Raw genomic sequence first — 21,785 nt, 5'->3', positions numbered from 1 at the left:
AACAAATATTAAGGGGGTAAATCCTTGCACTTAATAAAAAACAGAAAAAAATTTTTTTACTGTAAATGTGTCCAGAATGCACTGTGAAAATTTCAAATCGATCGGACTAAAAAAAATATCAGCTTTGCAAGTTGCGTTTTCAGGTAATTTACTCCAGAACATAGCAGAAAAATTACGTTTTTCTCGAAACCACGTTTTTAAGTCCGTATTTATCGGTATTTCGAAACGGCTCAAACGATAACGCATTTTTGATTTTGAAAGATTTTTATCGATCTTTCAAAATCAAAAATGCGTTATCGTTTAAATTAAAAGCTAGTGCATACCCAGTGGAATGTCTCTAAGCATCATCCACTATCTCGCTCTATTGCCGCTCTCCATGCACTCGATCAGAAGTTGCTGCGCATTAAGAAGTTAACGGCGCTTTTTTGCCATTCCGCTTTGTCTTCGTCAGTGAACAGATCTAGCGATCTCAGTTGTTCTTCTGCCAAGTGCGCGACCGCACTCGACGCGGGACTGAACACACACTTCCGACTATACGCTTACAAAACATATAATCCGCACGCTTTAGTCCCCTAGGCTACCGATATCAAGAAGCATGACTGCCCGATAGCTACAAGAGAGGAATTCGGCCCTTTTCCTCTCATTTTTTCGATGTCTTTTCCTCACGTCCCTCTTCCACAACATAAAAACTGAGATTGACTTTGACTGGGAATACTAGAATCAACACTGCTTTCATCTTGATATCAAGAAGAAAAAAGTGAGAATACGAATACTAAAATCAAGATCGGTCGATGTTGATTTTTTTCGTTCTCAATTTTTCTGGGTGTATGTACTTGCAAATGTGTGTGGATATTTACCAGGAAATTTTAATGATAAAATACTTATAAACATGGTCGTTTTTTTTACTTGAAATATTTTTTTCGTAAAAATTTACCCGAAAACTTTTTGAATTTTAACAACTTTTCTACATATTTATAAATGAAATACATATTCTAAGAATGTGAAGAAGACTTACCCAATTTTTAAAAGGCTTACATCATTTTTTTGCATATGAACATTAGGGCGGTCCAAATTTGTACGTCGCGGTTGACCAATCGGAACAATTATAATAAATTATACGCTGTTGCAAAACAAGAAATGTATCAATAAGACATCATTTAATAATTCAAAATAAAAAATATTAAAAAAATATTAATTTGTAATGTTGTTTCCATTTACGACTTTCACAGGACTTGCTATAAAAAATTTGATATAAAAACTAGGCGCTGACTTAAAAAAACCGATTGAAGGTAATAATTAAAATTAAAATAAATATTCCAAAAAACAAATTTTGTTTGTAAATGTAATTAAAATAAATATTACAAAATCAAACAAACATTTTTTTTTTTTGGGGTAGAGCCTAAAAAAAATTGTATTATAAAATAAGATTAAAAAAAAAAACAAATAAAAAAGAAGCTGTCGATAACAATAAATCAGACGGAGTTATAACTTTTTAGAGGGATTTCTTTTAAATCGCTTGAAATCAGATACACGTAATTACGTATTTACTAAATATTATATGTTAAAAAAATTATAGGGATATCATGAATGTTACGGAAAAATATTGAACACCTTTCGGTTTGTAAAAGAGCTTTTAATGCAGTCGTAAGGGTCTGTCTTTTATTTTAGTCTAGCTATTTATTGCCGCCCACTGTACGATTTCCAATAAAATCCTGCAAAAACTACTCACTGCTGTATAAAAATACTTGTATGCATATGTATATTTAAATGTGTTTATACATGTGCACACGCGCCCGCAACAATATTTGCGGTGCGCTTTGATTCGCTACCGATTCTCTATCTCTCTCTACTTCTCCCGTCAATTCATACAGTGGGACGCTTACGCTAAGTCTTAGATGTATAACGTTTTTTCAATTAATAATATTATTAAGCACATACATTTTACTCGAATGCACTGTGCATTTCCTCTCTTTCTGCTCCTCAGCAATTCTCCATCTCTTTTACCCATAAATTCGTACAGTGGGACGCGTAGAATAAATTTAAGAAATACAATTTTTAAAAAAGTAATAATGTGTTGTATGTATAGACAATTAAAAAATATCCATTTTAATTTGGATATATACGTATTAAAAAATATATATACATATACTTCTATAACATATGCATACATTTTTAAAAATATTGCAAAGATATTGCATTGAAATTTACTTTACTACAGTGGTAGAACCCTTGTCATTTATTTTTATCAACCTTTTCATTCCCGCCCACTGTTCGATTTCCATTGAAATTTAGCACAGACGGAGGACAAAAACGGTAGAAAAATAAAACAAACTTTACCGTTTTATGCGCTCTGAGAGCAAAACGAATGACGTCTTTCAATCATGTGTACACGCGCCCACAAACACAATTGCTCTGGGTGTCGCTGTCGATGATCCCCTCTCTCTCTGCTCACCATCGATTCGCCATTTTTATCTACCTCTCCCAACAACTCGTACAGTGGGACGCGTATTTGCAGGGCAATCTCAGTGTGATGCGAGAAATAATTGTGTATACAAGTTAATGTATATTTAAACGCGATTATGCATGTGTACACGCGCCCAAAAACCCCCTCTCTCACACACTGCTCGCGAGCGATTCTCCATCCCTCTCTCTACGACTCCCCAAAACTCGTACAGTGGGACGCGTAGGATAAGTTTTAAAAATACAAATATTTTCAAACAAACTTTATCATTAAACACTGAGTTTTTAAAAAATTCACTGGCTGTTAAAATTACAATCTAAAATAAATGTTGTTATCGCTTTTATGTGGTTTATTTTTTTCCAACTATTTATTGCCGCCCACTGTGCGATTTCCAATAAAATCCAGAAAATACTTCTGACTGCTGTATATACATACTTGTACACATGTATTTAAATGTGTTTATACATGTGTGCAAATTACGACTGAAAAACTGATGAAAAAGTGTATCTTCTGGCTAATATTTAAATCCTTATTTTCTACCCTAAAATATCTGTTTTTTACGAAACAAAGGAAACAATAGGTCAAATATGAAATGTCATATTTTGTTAAGCTCGAAACTAATTATAAATAGATTTTCGTTCAAATCTGGACATTTTAATTTTTGGCCATAAGGAAATAAGGTCATTATGTACATTATGTAAAAAGAAACTCACCACTAAAATTTTCTACAAAATATTCACACGCATTCGCAAGTACATAACGACCTTATTTACTTATTTCCGCATCACGCGCTGAGAGCACACAAATATAACGGCAAATAAAGCGCAAAAATAAGTAAATAAGGTCATTATGTACTTGCGAAGAATCGCAGGGAAAACAGAATGAAAAAAAAAGAAACTACCGCGATCAAAAGTATTTCACCATTAAAATTATCTAGAAAATATTCACACACATTCGCAAGTACATAACGGCCTTATTTACTTATTTCCGCATCACGCTCTGAGAGCACACAAATATAACGGCAAATAAAGCGCAAAAATAAGTAAATAAGGTCATTATGTACTTGCAAAGAATCGCAGGGAAAACAGAATGAAAAAAAAGAAACTACCGCGATCAAAAGTATTTCCCCAGTAAAATTTCCTAGAAATATTTACACACATTCGCAAGTACATAACATGCAAGTACATAACAATGTGAAGAAGACTTACCCAATTATTAAAAGGCTTATATCTTTTTTTGCATATGTACATACATATACACATACAAATAGCCGGCGCGACGCGATAGGCCGGAACGGCGCCAGAACTGAATGTTTTCCAGCAACAAAACGATTTTCGATTGAATTTTTTAACGCATGCGGAAAAAACATTCGGGGCTTCTAGGAAATAGTTACAATCTTTTTTCTTTTGTTTTAAACACTTATACATATTTGTATGTGCATCTTTAATTTCACGGGAAACGGAAAAAGATCACAAAACGCGCAACGTAAAATTTTAGAAATGCAAAAAACCCTTGAGTTAGTCTCAAATTAACTTTTTTCATAATTTATTGTACTGATTTAAACGATTTCCTACCCGCTAAGAAAAATGAACCGGTCGCGCACTTGGCAGAAGAACAACTGAGATCGCTAGATCTGTTCACTGACGAAGACAAAGCGGAATGGCAAAAAAGCGCCGTTAACTTCTTAATGCGCAGCAACTTCTGATCGAGTGCATGGAGAGCGGCAATAGAGCGAGATAGTGGATGATGCTTAGAGACATTCCACTGGGTATGCACTAGCTTTTAATTTAAACGATAACGCATTTTTGATTTTGAAAGATTTTTATCGATCTACATAATGACCTTATTTACTTATTTTTGCGCTTTATTTGCCGTTATATTTGTGTGCTCTCAGAGCGTGATGCGGAAATAAGTAAATAAGGCCGTTATGTACTTGCGAATGTGTGTGAATATTTTCTAGATAATTTTAATGGTGAAATACTTTTGATCGCGGTAGTTTCTTTTTTTTTCATTCTGTTTTCCCTGCGATTCTTCGCAAGTACATAATGACCTTATTTACTTATTTTTGCGCTTTATTTGCCGTTATATTTGTGTGCTCTCAGCGCGTGATGCGGAAATAAGTAAATAAGGTCGTTATGTACTTGCGAATGCGTGTGAATATTTTGTAGAAAATTTTAGTGGTGAGTTTCTTTTTACATAATGTACATAATGACCTTATTTCCTTATGGCCAAAAATTAAAATGTCCAGATTTGAACGAAAATCTATTTATAATTAGTTTCGAGCTTAACAAAATATGACATTTCATATTTGACCTATTGTTTCCTTTGTTTCGTAAAAAACAGATATTTTAGGGTAGAAAATAAGGATTTAAATATTAGCCAGAAGATACACTTTTTCATCAGTTTTTCAGTCGTAATTTGCACACATGTATAAACACATTTAAATACATGTGTACAAGTATGTATATACAGCAGTCAGAAGTATTTTCTGGATTTTATTGGAAATCGCACAGTGGGCGGCAATAAATAGTTGGAAAAAAATAAACCACATAAAAGCGATAACAACATTTATTTTAGATTGTAATTTTAACAGCCAGTGAATTTTTTAAAAACTCAGTGTTTAATAATAAAGTTTGTTTGAAAATATTTGTATTTTAAAAACTTATCCTACGCGTCCTGTACGAGTTTTGGGGAGTCGTAGAGAGAGGGATGGAGAATCGCTCGCGAGCAGTGTGTGAGAGAGGGGGTTTTTGGGCGCGTGTACACATGCATAATCGCGTTTAAATATACATTAACTTGTATACACAATTATTTCTCGCATCACACTGAGATTGCCCTGCAAATACGCGTCCCACTGTACGAGTTGTTGGGAGAGGTAGATAAAAATGGCGAATCGATGGTGAGCAGAGAGAGAGGGGATCATCGACAGCGACACCCAGAGCAATTGTGTTTGTGGGCGCGTGTACACATGATTGAAAGACGTCATTCGTTTTGCTCTCAGAGCGCATAAAACGGTAAAGTTTGTTTTATTTTTCTACCGTTTTTGTCCTCCGTCTGTGCTAAATTTCAATGGAAATCGAACAGTGGGCGGGAATGAAAAGGTTGATAAAAATAAATGACAAGGGTTCTACCACTGTAGTAAAGTAAATTTCAATGCAATATCTTTGCAATATTTTTAAAAATGTATGCATATGTTATAGAAGTGTATGTATATATATTTTTTAATACGTATATATCCAAATTAAAATGGATATTTTTTAATTGTCTATACATACAACACATTATTACTTTTTTAAAAATTGTATTTCTTAAATTTATTCTACGCGTCCCACTGTACGAATTTATGGGTAAAAGAGATGGAGAATTGCTGAGGAGCAGAAAGAGAGGAAATGCACAGTGCATTCGAGTAAAATGTATGTGCTTAATAATATTATTAATTGAAAAAACGTTATACATCTAAGACTTAGCGTAAGCGTCCCACTGTATGAATTGACGGGAGAAGTAGAGAGAGATAGAGAATCGGTAGCGAATCAAAGCGCACCGCAAATATTGTTGCGGGCGCGTGTGCACATGTATAAACACATTTAAATATACATATGCATACAAGTATTTTTATACAGCAGTGAGTAGTTTTTGCAGGATTTTATTGGAAATCGTACAGTGGGCGGCAATAAATAGCTAGACTAAAATAAAAGACAGACCCTTACGACTGCATTAAAAGCTCTTTTACAAACCGAAAGGTGTTCAATATTTTTCCGTAACATTCATGATATCCCTATAATTTTTTTAACATATAATATTTAGTAAATACGTAATTACGTGTATCTGATTTCAAGCGATTTAAAAGAAATCCCTCTAAAAAGTTATAACTCCGTCTGATTTATTGTTATCGACAGCTTCTTTTTTATTTGTTTTTTTTTTTTAATCTTATTTTATAATACAATTTTTTTTAGGCTCTACCCCAAAAAAAAAAATGTTTGTTTGATTTTGTAATATTTATTTTAATTACATTTACAAACAAAATTTGTTTTTTGGAATATTTATTTTAATTTTAATTATTACCTTCAATCGGTTTTATTAAGTCAGCGCCTAGTTTTTATATCAAATTTTTTATAGCAAGTCCTGTGAAAGTCGTAAATGGAAACAACATTACAAATTAATATTTTTTTAATATTTTTTATTTTGAATTATTAAATGATGTCTTATTGATACATTTCTTGTTTTGCAACAGCGTATAATTTATTATAATTGTTCCGATTGGTCAACCGCGACGTACAAATTTGGACCGCCCTAATGTTCATATGCAAAAAAATGATGTAAGCCTTTTAAAAATTGGGTAAGTCTTCTTCACATTCTTAGAATATGTATTTCATTTATAAATATGTAGAAAAGTTGTTAAAATTCAAAAAGTTTTCGGGTAAATTTTTACGAAAAAAATATTTCAAGTAAAAAAAACGACCATGTTTATAAGTATTTTATCATTAAAATTTCCTGGTAAATATCCACACACATTTGCAAGTACATACACCCAGAAAAATTGAGAACGAAAAAAATCAACATCGACCGATCTTGATTTTAGTATTCGTATTCTCACTTTTTTCTTCTTGATATCAAGATGAAAGCAGTGTTGATTCTAGTATTCCCAGTCAAAGTCAATCTCAGTTTTTATGTTGTGGAAGAGGGACGTGAGGAAAAGACATCGAAAAAATGAGAGGAAAAGGGCCGAATTCCTCTCTTGTAGCTATCGGGCAGTCATGCTTCTTGATATCGGTAGCCTAGGGGACTAAAGCGTGCGGATTATATGTTTTGTAAGCGTATAGTCGGAAGTGTGTGTTCAGTCCCGCGTCGAGGCGGAAATTCTTTGCGTTTTTTTTTTTTACTCATTAATATTAATATTAGGATTTTGTTAATCTAACACAAATAATGGCTTAATAAGAGTAAAAACCAAGAACCCAAGAGAACAAAATGTGATTGAACTTTGTACAGCGCCTCATGTGATGCTTCCATGGCGCAGCTGGTAGAGTGTTTGACTGCAAACTGTGAGGCAACGGGTTCGATTCCCACGACCGACCAAAGGTGTTTTTCCCAAGATAGTAAGTTATTTGAATTTTATATTTATCATTTGTTAATTATATAATAATTTCAGTTATTGTTTCAGTTAAAATTTGAAACTAAATGTGTTCTTATATACGAACATAGTATAGGGTGACGTCATCCATGTGTTTAAATAAAGGAAAGAAAAATAAGTTGTGAAACGGGGGGAACCAACAACAACACCGACGGGGACAGGAGGGGGTGCAAGAGGCAAAATTCCCGATTCCTCAATTATTTTTTTTTCTTCTTATTCAATTTGTATCTTAAAATCGACATCGATTCGATGTTGAAACCGAGAAGACGTCATCTCGATATCGATAGCACACATACTCAAAAACCATTCTCAAAACCGAGATGACATCGATGTTGATTTTAGTATTTTCGATCTCGGCTAGGTTTTGTGATCGAAAATACTAAAATCAACATCGATGAGAACGGTTTTTTTTCTCGGTGTAAGACCTTATATACTTATTTCCGCGCTTTATTTGCCGTTATATTTGTGTGCTCTCAGAGCGTGATGCGGAAATAAGTTAATAAGGCCGTTATGTACTTGCGAATGTGTGTGAATATTTTCTAGGAAATTTTAATGGTGAAATACTTTTGATCACGGTTGTTTCTTTTTCTTTCATTCTGTTTTCCCTGCGATTCTTCGAAAGTACTTAATGACCTTATTTACTTATTTCTGCGCTTTATTTGCCGTTATATTTGTGTGCTCTCAGAGCGTGATGCGGAAATAAGTAAATAAGGCCGTTATGTACTTGCGAATGTGTGTGAATATTTTCTAGGTACACTTGCCAGAAAAAGTATGCGTACAAATATTTTCCGCAACTTTAGAGCTTAAAAAAACGTCTTAAAAAAATTCGTAAAAATGTCGTTTTAATTTTAACATTTAGTACACATATTAAGCTTTAATTTGACGTAACTTATTAATTTCTAGCACCTTTACTTTTCCTAATATAAACAAAAATGTAAAAATTGACCGGATTTCGCATCAGAAAAAGTATGCGTACAAATGCATATAGTATTAGAAAAAGCCATATTTTGGGCAAAGTACATCAAGTTTAGTACGGAGTTTGATACCCTTTATGTTTTACAACTTCAGTCTACATATTCGGCATCGATTGGACCAATGTCCTTGCATCCTTCGCCGTTATTTGATTCCATTCCTCGACATTAAGTTTTTTCAGCATATCCTTGGATGCAAGGTTGTGAAGGTGAGTCCTGCCCTCCAGGACATCACAAAAATGCTTTTCGGGATTGAGATATACTATTGTAATAGAGAATGTAGCTGTTTTACACATAAAAGCTTTGTTTTGTGGGCGCAATGTTTAGGTTCGTTGTCCTCTTGCTACCAAAAGTCATTTCGAGTCCCACTTTCAGGGCGCTTTAATTTGTTGTCTTAAAGTGCATAAAACAACCAACAAAACGAGGTATCGTTTATTAAAATCGGTCAACAACTTAACGAGAAATGGCTAGCCATATAACCAAACAAACAACTGCTTTGGCGTAATGCACGAATTTCATACGAATTTCAAAAAAAACTAACCTTCTATCTAAATAAGAAAGTTTTTGCAAGAAATCATGATGTAACCCCTTATAAAAAATGCGATAATTAGTGAAAAATCTAATTTTCCAAAAAGTGATGGGGATCGTTAGTTTAGGTTTGTTAGCTAGTCAAAACAGTCGGTCGCTAAGCTGTCGGCCTTGATTTGTAAAAATTACTACTGAAAAAGTGTATTTTTTGCCTAAAATTTGAGTCCTTATTTTCCACACTAAAACATCCGTTTTTTTGCCCAAATATGGAATGTTATACCTTGTTGATCTCGTAGCTTAATTCTCAATCGATTTGCGTTCAATTCTGGACATTTTAATTTTTGGTAATTTTTTGCAAGAAATCATGATGTAACCCCTTATAAAAAATGCGATAATTAGTGAAGTCATTAACATTAAGTTTTCCTCATTTTTCACCCTAAAACATCCGTTTTTTTGCCGAAGCAAAAGGAATAATAGCCCAAATATGGAATGTTATACCTTGTTGAGCTCGTAGCTTAATTCTCAATCGATTTGCGTTCAATTCTGGACATTTTAATTTTTGGTAATTTTTTGCAAGAAATCATGATGTAACCCCTTATAAAAAATGCGATAATTAGTGAAAAATCTAATTTTCCAAAAAGTGATGGGGATCGTTAGTTTAGGTTTGTTAGCTAGTCAAAACAGTCGGGCGCTAAGTTGTCGGCCTTGATTTGTAAAAATTACTACTGAAAAAGTGTATTTTTTGCCTAAAATTTGAGTCCTTATTTTCCACACTAAAACATCCGTTTTTTTGCCCAAATATGGAATGTTATACCTTGTTGATCTCGTAGCTTAATTCTCAATCGATTTGCGTTCAATTCTGGACATTTTAATTTTTGGTAATTTTTTGCAAGAAATCTTGATGTAACCCCTTATAAAAAATGCGATAATTAGTGAAAAATCTAATTTTCCAAAAAGTGATGGGGATCGTTAGTTTAGGTTTGTTAGCTAGTCAAAACAGTCGGTCGCTAAGCTGTCGGCCTTGATTTGTAAAAATTACTACTGAAAAAGTGTATTTTTTGCCTAAAATTTGAGTCCTTATTTTCCACCCTAAAACATCCGTTTTTTTTGCCCAAATATGAAATGTTATACCTTGTTGATCTCGTAGCTTAATTCTCAATCGATTTGCGTTCAATTCTGGACATTTTAATTTTTGGTAATTTTTTGCAAGAAATCATGATGTAACCCCTTATAAAAAATGCGATAATTAGTGAAAAATCTAATTTTCCAAAAAGTGATGGGGAACGTTAGTTTAGGTTTGTTAGCTAGTCAAAACAGTCGGGCGCTAAGTTGCCGGCCTTGATTTGTAAAAATTACTACTGAAAAAGTGTATTTTTTGCCTAAAATTTGAGTCCTCATATTCCACTCTAAAACATCCGTTTTTTTTGCCGAAGCAAAGGGAATAATAGCCCAAATATGGAATGTTATACCTTGTTGACCTCGTAGCTTAATTCTCAATCGATTTGCGTTCAATTCTGGACATTTTAATTTTGGAATTTTTTGCAAGAAATCATGATGTAACCCCTTATAAAAAATGCGATAATTAGTGAAGTCATTAACATTAAGTTTTCCTCATTTTTCACCCTAAAACATCCGTTTTTTTGCCGAAGCAAAAGGAATAATAGCCCAAATATGGAATGTTATACCTTGTTGAGCTCGTAGCTTAATTCTCAATCGATTTGCGTTCAATTCTGGACATTTTAATTTTTGGGAAATTTTTGCAAGAAATCATGATGTAACCCCTTATAAAAAATGCGATAATTAGTGAAAAATCTAATTTTCCAAAAAGTGATGGGGATCGTTAGTGTAGGGTTGTTAGCTAGTCAAAACAGTCGGTCGCTAAGCTGTCGGCCTTGATTTGTAAAAATTACTACTGAAAAAGTGTATTTTTTGCCTAAAATTTGAGTCCTTATTTTCCACACTAAAACATCCGTTTTTTTGCCCAAATATGGAATGTTATACCTTGTTGATCTCGTAGCTTAATTCTCAATCGATTTGCGTTCAATTCTGGACATTTTAATTTTTGGTAATTTTTTGCAAGAAATCATGATGTAACCCCTTATAAAAAATGCGATAATTAGTGAAAAATCTAATTTTCCAAAAAGTGATGGGGATCGTTAGTTTAGGTTTGTTAGCTAGTCAAAACAGTCGGGCGCTAAGTTGTCGGCCTTTATTTGTAAAAATTACTACTGAAAAAGTGTATTTTTTGCCTAAAATTTGAGTCCTTATTTTCCACACTAAAACATCCGTTTTTTTGCCCAAATATGGAATGTTATACCTTGTTGATCTCGTAGCTTAATTCTCAATCGATTTGCGTTCAATTCTGGACATTTTAATTTTTGGTAATTTTTTGCAAGAAATCATGATGTAACCCCTTATAAAAAATGCGATAATTAGTGAAGTCATTAACATTAAGTTTTCCTCATTTTTCACCCTAAAACATCCGTTTTTTTGCCGAAGCAAAAGGAATAATAGCCCAAATATGGAATGTTATACCTTGTTGAGCTCGTAGCTTAATTCTCAATCGATTTGCGTTCAATTCTGGACATTTTAATTTTTGGTAATTTTTTGCAAGAAATCATGATGTAACCCCTTATAAAAAATGCGATAATTAGTGAAAAATCTAATTTTCCAAAAAGTGATGGGGATCGTTAGTTTAGGTTTGTTAGCTAGTCAAAACAGTCGGGCGCTAAGTTGTCGGCCTTGATTTGTAAAAATTACTACTGAAAAAGTGTATTTTTTGCCTAAAATTTGAGTCCTTATTTTCCACACTAAAACATCCGTTTTTTTGCCCAAATATGGAATGTTATACCTTGTTGATCTCGTAGCTTAATTCTCAATCGATTTGCGTTCAATTCTGGACATTTTAATTTTTGGTAATTTTTTGCAAGAAATCATGATGTAACCCCTTATAAAAAATGCGATAATTAGTGAAGTCATTAACATTAAGTTTTCCTCATTTTTCACCCTAAAACATCCGTTTTTTTGCCGAAGCAAAAGGAATAATAGCCCAAATATGGAATGTTATACCTTGTTGAGCTCGTAGCTTAATTCTCAATCGATTTGCGTTCAATTCTGGACATTTTAATTTTTGGTAATTTTTTGCAAGAAATCATGATGTAACCCCTTATAAAAAATGCGATAATTAGTGAAAAATCTAATTTTCCAAAAAGTGATGGGGATCGTTAGTTTAGGTTTGTTAGCTAGTCAAAACAGTCGGGCGCTAAGTTGTCGGCCTTGATTTGTAAAAATTACTACTGAAAAAGTGTATTTTTTGCCTAAAATTTGAGTCCTTATTTTCCACACTAAAACATCCGTTTTTTTGCCCAAATATGGAATGTTATACCTTGTTGATCTCGTAGCTTAATTCTCAATCGATTTGCGTTCAATTCTGGACATTTTAATTTTTGGTAATTTTTTGCAAGAAATCTTGATGTAACCCCTTATAAAAAATGCGATAATTAGTGAAAAATCTAATTTTCCAAAAAGTGATGGGGATCGTTAGTTTAGGTTTGTTAGCTAGTCAAAACAGTCGGTCGCTAAGCTGTCGGCCTTGATTTGTAAAAATTACTACTGAAAAAGTGTATTTTTTGCCTAAAATTTGAGTCCTTATTTTCCACCCTAAAACATCCGTTTTTTTGCCGAAGCAAAGGGAATAATAGCCCAAATATGGAATGTTTTACCTTGTTGACCTCGTAGCTTAATTCTCAATCGATTTGCCTTCAATTCTGGACATTTTAATTTTTGGTAATTTTTTGCAAGAAATCATGATGTAACCCCTTATAAAAAAATTCGATAATTAGTGAAAAATCTAATTTTCCAAAAAGTGATGGGGATCGTTAGCTTAGGTTTGTTAGCTAGTCAAAACAGTCGGGCGCTAAGTTGTCGGCCTTGATTTGTAAAAATTACTACTGAAAAAGTGTATTTTTTGCCTAAAATTTGAGTCCTTATTTTCCACACTAAAACATCCGTTTTTTTGCCCAAATATGGAATGTTATACCTTGTTGATCTCGTAGCTTAATTCTCAATCGATTTGCGTTCAATTCTGGACATTTTAATTTTTGGTAATTTTTTGCAAGAAATCATGATGTAACCCCTTATAAAAAATGCGATAACACTATGCAGCATCAAAAATTAACCTCGATGAATGCTATATTTTTGGATTCGTTACGACTTCCCAAGTTAAACTGCGTTTTCCAAAGAGTTCCCCGACGCAAGGATTCTTAGCAAAAGGACCTCAAAGTTCAAAAAATGCTGAAATTGACCAACTTTGCGGAGCTCTCAGAGGCAAATGGATGCATGGCTTGGTTCGAAGTTAAAGTTTTTTAAAAGATACACCCTTTATCTTTCAAACCCCATACATAAAATAATTTTAGGATTTTTTTTAAGGCAGAAATAAATTCCAAAAAACAACTGAAAAACATACAGCTGCGGTCAAAATAGTAGCAGTGTTGCCGCCTTGTGTTTTTAAAAGTTTCATGTTGTAATTTTTTCTTATCCAATTAGTCTAATAGTAAAATTATAATCAGTACAATATTACCAGGAAAAGATCAATTACAACAACAAACTTTTAAATACACCGGGCGGCAACACTACTACCATTTTGACCGCAGCTGTATACTTTTATGTTTTTTGACTATGTTTTCTAGAATTTGTTTCTGCCTTAAAAAAAATCTTAAAAATTTTTTAAGTATGGGGTTTAAAAGATAAAGGGTGTATCTTTTAAAAAACTTTAACATCGAATCAAACCATGCATCCATTTGCCTCTGAGAGCTCCGCAAAGTTGGCCAATTTCAGCATTTTTCGAACTTTGAGGTCCTTTTGCTAAGAATCCTTACGTCGGGGAACTTTTTGGAAAACGCAGTTTAACTTGGGAATTCGTAACGAATACAAAAATATAGCATCCATCGAGGTAAATTTAAAAGCACTAAAAATGCTGCACAGTGTAATTAGTGAAAAATCTAATTTTCCAAAAAGTGATGGGGATCGTTAGTTTAGGTTTGTTAGCTAGTCAAAACAGTCGGGCGCTAAGTTGTCGGCCTTGATTTGTAAAAATTACTACTGAAAAAGTGTATTTTTTGCCTAAAATTTGAGTCCTTATTTTCCACACTAAAACATCCGTTTTTTTGCCCAAATATGGAATGTTATACCTTGTTGATCTCGTAGCTTAATTCTCAATCGATTTGCGTTCAATTCTGGACATTTTAATTTTTGGTAATTTTTTGCAAGAAATCTTGATGTAACCCCTTATAAAAAATGCGATAATTAGTGAAAAATCTAATTTTCCAAAAAGTGATGGGGATCGTTAGTTTAGGTTTGTTAGCTAGTCAAAACAGTCGGTCGCTAAGCTGTCGGCCTTGATTTGTAAAAATTACTACTGAAAAAGTGTATTTTTTGCCTAAAATTTGAGTCCTTATTTTCCACCCTAAAACATCCGTTTTTTTTGCCCAAATATGAAATGTTATACCTTGTTGATCTCGTAGCTTAATTCTCAATCGATTTGCGTTCAATTCTGGACATTTTAATTTTTGGTAATTTTTTGCAAGAAATCTTGATGTAACCCCTTATAAAAAATGCGATAATTAGTGAAAAATCTAATTTTCCAAAAAGTGATGGGGAACGTTAGTTTAGGTTTGTTAGCTAGTCAAAACAGTCGGGCGCTAAGTTGCCGGCCTTGATTTGTAAAAATTACTACTGAAAAAGTGTATTTTTTGCCTAAAATTTGAGTCCTCATATTCCACTCTAAAACATCCGTTTTTTTTGCCGAAGCAAAGGGAATAATAGCCCAAATATGGAATGTTATACCTTGTTGACCTCGTAGCTTAATTCTCAATCGATTTGCCTTCAATTCTGGACATTTTAATTTTTGGTAATTTTTTGCAAGAAATCATGATGTAACCCCTTATAAAAAAATTCGATAATTAGTGAAAAATCTAATTTTCCAAAAAGTGATGGGGATCGTTAGTTTAGGTTTGTTAGCTAGTCAAAACAGTCGGTCGCTAAGCTGTCGGCCTTGATTTGTAAAAATTACTACTGAAAAAGTGTATTTGCCTAAATTTGAGTCCTTACTTACTACCCTAAAACATCCGTTTTTTTTGCCGAAGCAAAGGAAATAATAGCCCAAATATGGAATGTCATTCCTTGTTAAACTCGTAGCTTAGATCTTAATCGATCTGCGTTCAAGCCTTAGCTGTGATTTGTCCAAACTGCGACTGAAAAACTGATGAAAAAGGGTATTTTTTGACTAAAACTCGAATCTTTATTTTTCAACCTCAAAATATCCGTTTTTTTTGCCGAAGCAAAGGGAATAATAGCCCAAATAAGGAATGTTATACCTTGTTGAGCTCGTAGCTTAATTCTCAATCGATTTGCGTTCAATTCTGGACATTTTAATTTTTGGTAATTTTTTGCAAGAAATCATGATGTAACCCCTTATAAAAAATGCGATAATTAGTGAAAAATCTAATTTTCCAAAAAGTGATGGGGATCGTTAGTTTAGGTTTGTTAGCTAGTCAAAACAGTCGGGCGCTAAGTTGTCGGCCTTGATTTGTAAAAATTACTACTGAAAAAGTGTATTTTTTGCCTAAAATTTGAGTCCTTATTTTCCACACTAAAACATCCGTTTTTTTGCCCAAATATGGAATGTTATACCTTGTTGATCTCGTAGCTTAATTCTCAATCGATTTGCGTTCAATTCTGGACATTTTAATTTTTGGTAATTTTTTGCAAGAAATCATGATGTAACCCCTTATAAAAAATGCGATAATTAGTGAAAAATCTAATTTTCCAAAAAGTGATGGGGATCGTTAGTTTAGGTTTGTTAGCTAGTCAAAACAGTCGGTCGCTAAGCTGTCGGCCTTGATTTGTAAAAATTACTACTGAAAAAGTGTATTTTTTGCCTAAAATTTGAGTCCTTATTTTCCACACTAAAACATCCGTTTTTTTTGCCCAAATATGGAATGTTATACCTTGTTGATCTCGTAGCTTAATTCTCAATCGATTTGCGTTCAATTCTGGACATTTTAATTTTTGGTAATTTTTTGCAAGAAATCATGATGTAACCCCTTATAAAAAATGCGATAATTAGTGAAAAATCTAATTTTTCAAAAAGTGATGGGGATCGTTAGTTTAGGTTTGTTAGCTAGTCAAAACAGTCGGTCGCTAAGCTGTCGGACTTGATTTTTAAAAATTACTACTGAAAAAGTGTATTTGCCTAAATTTGAGTCCTTACTTACTACCCTAAAACATCCGTTTTTTTTGCCGAAGCAAAGGAAATAATAGCCCAAATATGGAATGTCATTCCTTGTTAAACTCGTAGCTTAGATCTTAATCGATCTGCGTTCAAGCCTTAGCTGTGATTTGTCCAAACTGCGACTGAAAAACTGATGAAAAAGGGTATTTTTTGACTAAAACTCGAATCTTTATTTTTCAACCTCAAAATATCCGTTTTTTTTGCCGAAGCAAAGGGAATAATAGCCCAAATAAGGAATGTTATACCTTGTTGAGCTCGTAGCTTAATTCTCAATCGATTTGCGTTCAATTCTGGACATTTTAATTTTTGGGAATTTTTTGCAAGAAATCATGATGTAACCCCTTATATAAAAATTGGGATAATTAGTAAAAAAATCTAATTTTCCAAAAAGTGATGGGGATCGTTAGTTTAGGTTTGTTAGCTAGTCAAAACAGTCGGTCGCTAAGCTGTCGGCCTTGATTTGTAAAAATTACTACTGAAAAAGTGTATTTTTTGCCTAAAATTTGAGTCCTTATTTTCCACACTGAAACATCCGTTTTTTTGCTCAAATATGGAATGTTATACCTTGTTGATCTCGTAGCTTAATTCTCAATCGATTTGCGTTCAATTCTGGACATTTTAATTTTTGGTAATTTTTTGCAAGAAATCATGATGTAACCCCTTATAAAAAATGCGATAATTAGTGAAAAATCTAATTTTCCAAAAAGTGATGGGGAACGTTAGTTTAGGTTTGTTAGCTAGTCAAAACAGTCGGGCGCTAAGTTGTCGGCCTTGATTTGTAAAAATTACTACTGAAAAAGTGTATTTTTTGCCTAAAATTTGAGTCCTTATTTTCCACACTGAAACATCCGTTTTTTTGCTCAAATATGGAATGTTATACCTTGTTGATCTCGTAGCTTAATTCTCAATAGATTTGCGTTCAATTCTGGACATTTTAATTTTTGGTAATTTTTTGCAAGAAATCATGATGTAACCCCTTATAAAAAATGCGATAATTAGTGAAAAATCTAATTTTCCAAAAAGTGATGGGGAACGTTAGTTTAGGTTTGTTAGCTAGTCAAAACAGTCGGGCGCTAAGTTGCCGGCCTTGATTTGTAAAAATTACTACTGAAAAAGTGTATTTTTTGCCTAAAATTTGAGTCCTTATTTTCCACACTAAAACATCCGTTTTTTTGCCCAAATATGGAATGTTATACCTTGTTGATCTCGTAGCTTAATTCTCAATCGATTTGCGTTCAATTCTGGACATTTTAATTTTTGGTAATTTTTTGCAAGAAATCATGATGTAACCCCTTATAAAAAATGCGATAATTAGTGAAAAATCTAATTTTCCAAAAAGTGATGGGGATCGTTAGTTTAGGTTTGTAAGCTAGTAAAAACAGTCGGTCGCTAAGCTGTCGGCCTTGATTTGTAAAAATTACTACTGAAAAAGTGTATTTTTTGCCTAAATTTGAGTCCTTACTTACTACCCTAAAACATACGTTTTTTTTGCAGAAGCAAAGGAAATAATAGCCCAAATATGAAATGTCATTCCTTGTTAAACTCGTAGCTTAGATCTTAATCGATCTGCGTTCAAGCCTTAGCTGTGATTTGTCCAAACTGCGACTGAAAAACTCATGAAAAAGTGTATTTTTTGACTAAAACTCGAATCTTTATTTTTCAACCTCAAAATATCCGTTTTTTTGCCGAAGCAAAGGGAATAATAGCCCAAATAAGGAATGTTATACCTTGTTGAGCTCGTAGCTTAATTCTCAATCGATTTGCGTTCAATTCTGGACATTTTAATTTTTGGGAATTTTTTGCAAGAAATCATGATGTAACCCCTTATATAAAAATTGGGATAATTAGTAAAAAAATCTAATTTTCCAAAAAGTGATGGGGATCGTTAGTTTAGGTTTGTTAGCTAGTCAAAACAGTCGGTCGCTAAGCTGTCGGCCTTGATTTGTAAAAATTACTACTGAAAAAGTGTATTTTTTGCCTAAAATTTGAGTCCTTATTTTCCACACTGAAACATCCGTTTTTTTGCTCAAATATGGAATGTTATACCTTGTTGATCTCGTAGCTTAATTCTCAATCGATTTGCGTTCAATTCTGGACATTTTAATTTTTGGTAATTTTTTGCAAGAAATCATGATGTAACCCCTTATAAAAAATGCGATAATTAGTGAAAAATCTAATTTTCCAAAAAGTGATGGGGAACGTTAGTTTAGGTTTGTTAGCTAGTCAAAACAGTCGGGCGCTAAGTTGTCGGCCTTGATTTGTAAAAATTACTACTGAAAAAGTGTATTTTTTGCCTAAAATTTGAGTCCTTATTTTCCACACTGAAACATCCGTTTTTTTGCTCAAATATGGAATGTTATACCTTGTTGATCTCGTAGCTTAATTCTCAATCGATTTGCGTTCAATTCTGGACATTTTAATTTTTGGTAATTTTTTGCAAGAAATCATGATGTAACCCCTTATAAAAAATGCGATAATTAGTGAAAAATCTAATTTTCCAAAAAGTGATGGGGAACGTTAGCTTAGGTTTGTTAGCTAGTCAAAACAGTCGGGCGCTAAGTTGCCGGCCTTGATTTGTAAAAATTACTACTGAAAAAGTGTATTTTTTGCCTAAAATTTGAGTCCTTATTTTCCACACTAAAACATCCGTTTTTTTGCCCAAATATGGAATGTTATACCTTGTTGATCTCGTAGCTTAATTCTCAATCGATTTGCGTTCAATTCTGGACATTTTAATTTTTGGTAATTTTTTGCAAGAAATCATGATGTAACCCCTTATAAAAAATGCGATAATTAGTGAAAAATCTAATTTTCCAAAAAGTGATGGGGATCGTTAGTTTAGGTTTGTAAGCTAGTAAAAACAGTCGGTCGCTAAGCTGTCGGCCTTGATTTGTAAAAATTACTACTGAAAAAGTGTATTTTTTGCCTAAATTTGAGTCCTTACTTACTACCCTAAAACATACGTTTTTTTTGCCGAAGCAAAGGAAATAATAGCCCAAATATGAAATGTCATTCCTTGTTAAACTCGTAGCTTAGATCTTAATCGATCTGCGTTCAAGCCTTAGCTGTGATTTGTCCAAACTGCGACTGAAAAACTCATGAAAAAGTGTATTTTTTGACTAAAACTCGAATCTTTATTTTTCAACCTCAAAATATCCGTTTTTTTTGCCGAAGCAAAGGGAATAATAGCCCAAATAAGGAATGTTATACCTTGTTGAGCTCGTAGCTTAATTCTCAATCGATTTGCGTTCAATTCTGGACATTTTAATTTTTGGGAATTTTTTGCAAGAAATCATGATGTAACCCCTTATAAAAAATGCGATAATTAGTGAAAAATCTAATTTTCCAAAAAGTGATGGGGATCGTTAGTTTAGGTTTGTTAGCTAGTCAAAACAGTCGGTCGCTAAGCTGTCGGCCTTGATTTGTAAAAATTACTACTGAAAAAGTGTATTTTTTGCCTAAAATTTGAGTCCTTATTTTCCACACTAAAACATCCGTTTTTTTGCCCAAATATGGAATGTTATACCTTGTTGAGCTCGTAGCTTAATTCTCAATCGATTTGCGTTCAATTCTGGACATTTTAATTTTTGGTAATTTTTTGCAAGAAATCATGATGTAACCCCTTATAAAAAATGCGATAATTAGTGAAAAATCTAATTTTCCAAAAAGTGATGGGGAACGTTAGTTTAGGTTTGTTAGCTAGTCAAAACAGTCGGGCGCTAAGTTGTCGGCCTTGATTTGTAAAAATTACTACTGAAAAAGTGTATTTTTTGCCTAAAATTTGAGTCCTTATTTTCCACACTGAAACATCCGTTTTTTTGCTCAAATATGGAATGTTATACCTTGTTGATCTCGTAGCTTAATTCTCAATCGATTTGCGTTCAATTCTGGACATTTTAATTTTTGGTAATTTTTTGCAAGAAATCATGATGTAACCCCTTATAAAAAATGCGATAATTAGTGAAAAATCTAATTTTCCAAAAAGTGATGGGGAACGTTAGCTTAGGTTTGTTAGCTAGTCAAAACAGTCGGGCGCTAAGTTGCCGGCCTTGATTTGTAAAAATTACTACTGAAAAAGTGTATTTTTTGCCTAAAATTTGAGTCCTTATTTTCCACACTAAAACATCCGTTTTTTTGCCCAAATATGGAATGTTATACCTTGTTGATCTCGTAGCTTAATTCTCAATCGATTTGCGTTCAATTCTGGACATTTTAATTTTTGGTAATTTTTTGCAAGAAATCATGATGTAACCCCTTATAAAAAATGCGATAATTAGTGAAAAATCTAATTTTCCAAAAAGTGATGGGGATCGTTAGTTTAGGTTTGTAAGCTAGTAAAAACAGTCGGTCGCTAAGCTGTCGGCCTTGATTTGTAAAAATTACTACTGAAAAAGTGTATTTTTTGCCTAAATTTGAGTCCTTACTTACTACCCTAAAACATACGTTTTTTTTGCCGAAGCAAAGGAAATAATAGCCCAAATATGAAATGTCATTCCTTGTTAAACTCGTAGCTTAGATCTTAATCGATCTGCGTTCAAGCCTTAGCTGTGATTTGTCCAAACTGCGACTGAAAAACTCATGAAAAAGTGTATTTTTTGACTAAAACTCGAATCTTTATTTTTCAACCTCAAAATATCCGTTTTTTTGCCGAAGCAAAGGGAATAATAGCCCAAATAAGGAATGTTATACCTTGTTGAGCTCGTAGCTTAATTCTCAATCGATTTGCGTTCAATTCTGGACATTTTAATTTTTGGGAATTTTTTGCAAGAAATCATGATGTAACCCCTTATATAAAAATTGGGATAATTAGTAAAAAATCTAATTTTCCAAAAAGTGATGGGGATCGTTAGTTTAGGTTTGTTAGCTAGTCAAAACAGTCGGTCGCTAAGCTGTCGGCCTTGATTTGTAAAAATTACTACTGAAACAGTGTATTTTTTGCCTAAAATTTGAGTCCTTATTTTCCACCTTTAAAACATCCGTTTTTTTGCCCAAAGATGGAATGTTATACCTTGTTGAGCTCGTAGCTTAATTCTCAATCGATTTGCGTTCAATTCTGGACATTTTAATTTTTGGTAATTTTTTGCAAGAAATCATGATGTAACCCCTTATAAAAAATGCGATAATTAGTGAAAAATCTAATTTTCCAAAAAGTGATGGGGATCGTTAGTTTAGGTTTGTTAGCTAGTCAAAACAGTCGGTCGCTAAGCTGTCGGCCTTGATTTGTAAAAATTACTACTGAAAAAGTGTATTTTTTGCCTAAATTTGAGTCCTTACTTACTACCCTAAAACATACGTTTTTTTTGCCGAAGCAAAGGAAATAATAGCCCAAATATGAAATGTCATTCCTTGTTAAACTCGTAGCTTAGATCTTAATCGATCTGCGTTCAAGCCTTAGCTGTGATTTGT

General features: G+C 33.1%; 1 long non-coding RNA gene across 1 annotated transcript; it reads left to right on the top strand.

Moving 5' to 3' along the window:
* The first annotated feature begins 2,842 nt into the window (after nucleotides 1-2,842).
* Nucleotides 2,843-4,048, top strand: LOC138912026 (uncharacterized). The gene is made up of 2 exons (XR_011417662.1): nucleotides 2,843-3,141; nucleotides 3,305-4,048. It is a non-coding gene; the product is annotated as an uncharacterized lncRNA (long non-coding RNA).
* Nucleotides 4,049-21,785: the final 17,737 nt, after the last annotated feature.

The sequence above is a fragment of the Drosophila takahashii genome, chromosome 2L, assembly GCF_030179915.1.
Source record: "Drosophila takahashii strain IR98-3 E-12201 chromosome 2L, DtakHiC1v2, whole genome shotgun sequence".
Classification (NCBI taxonomy): Eukaryota; Metazoa; Arthropoda; class Insecta; order Diptera; family Drosophilidae; genus Drosophila; species Drosophila takahashii.
The sequence above is the reverse complement of the archived record's forward strand: the minus strand, read 5'-3'. Positions and strand labels throughout refer to the sequence as shown.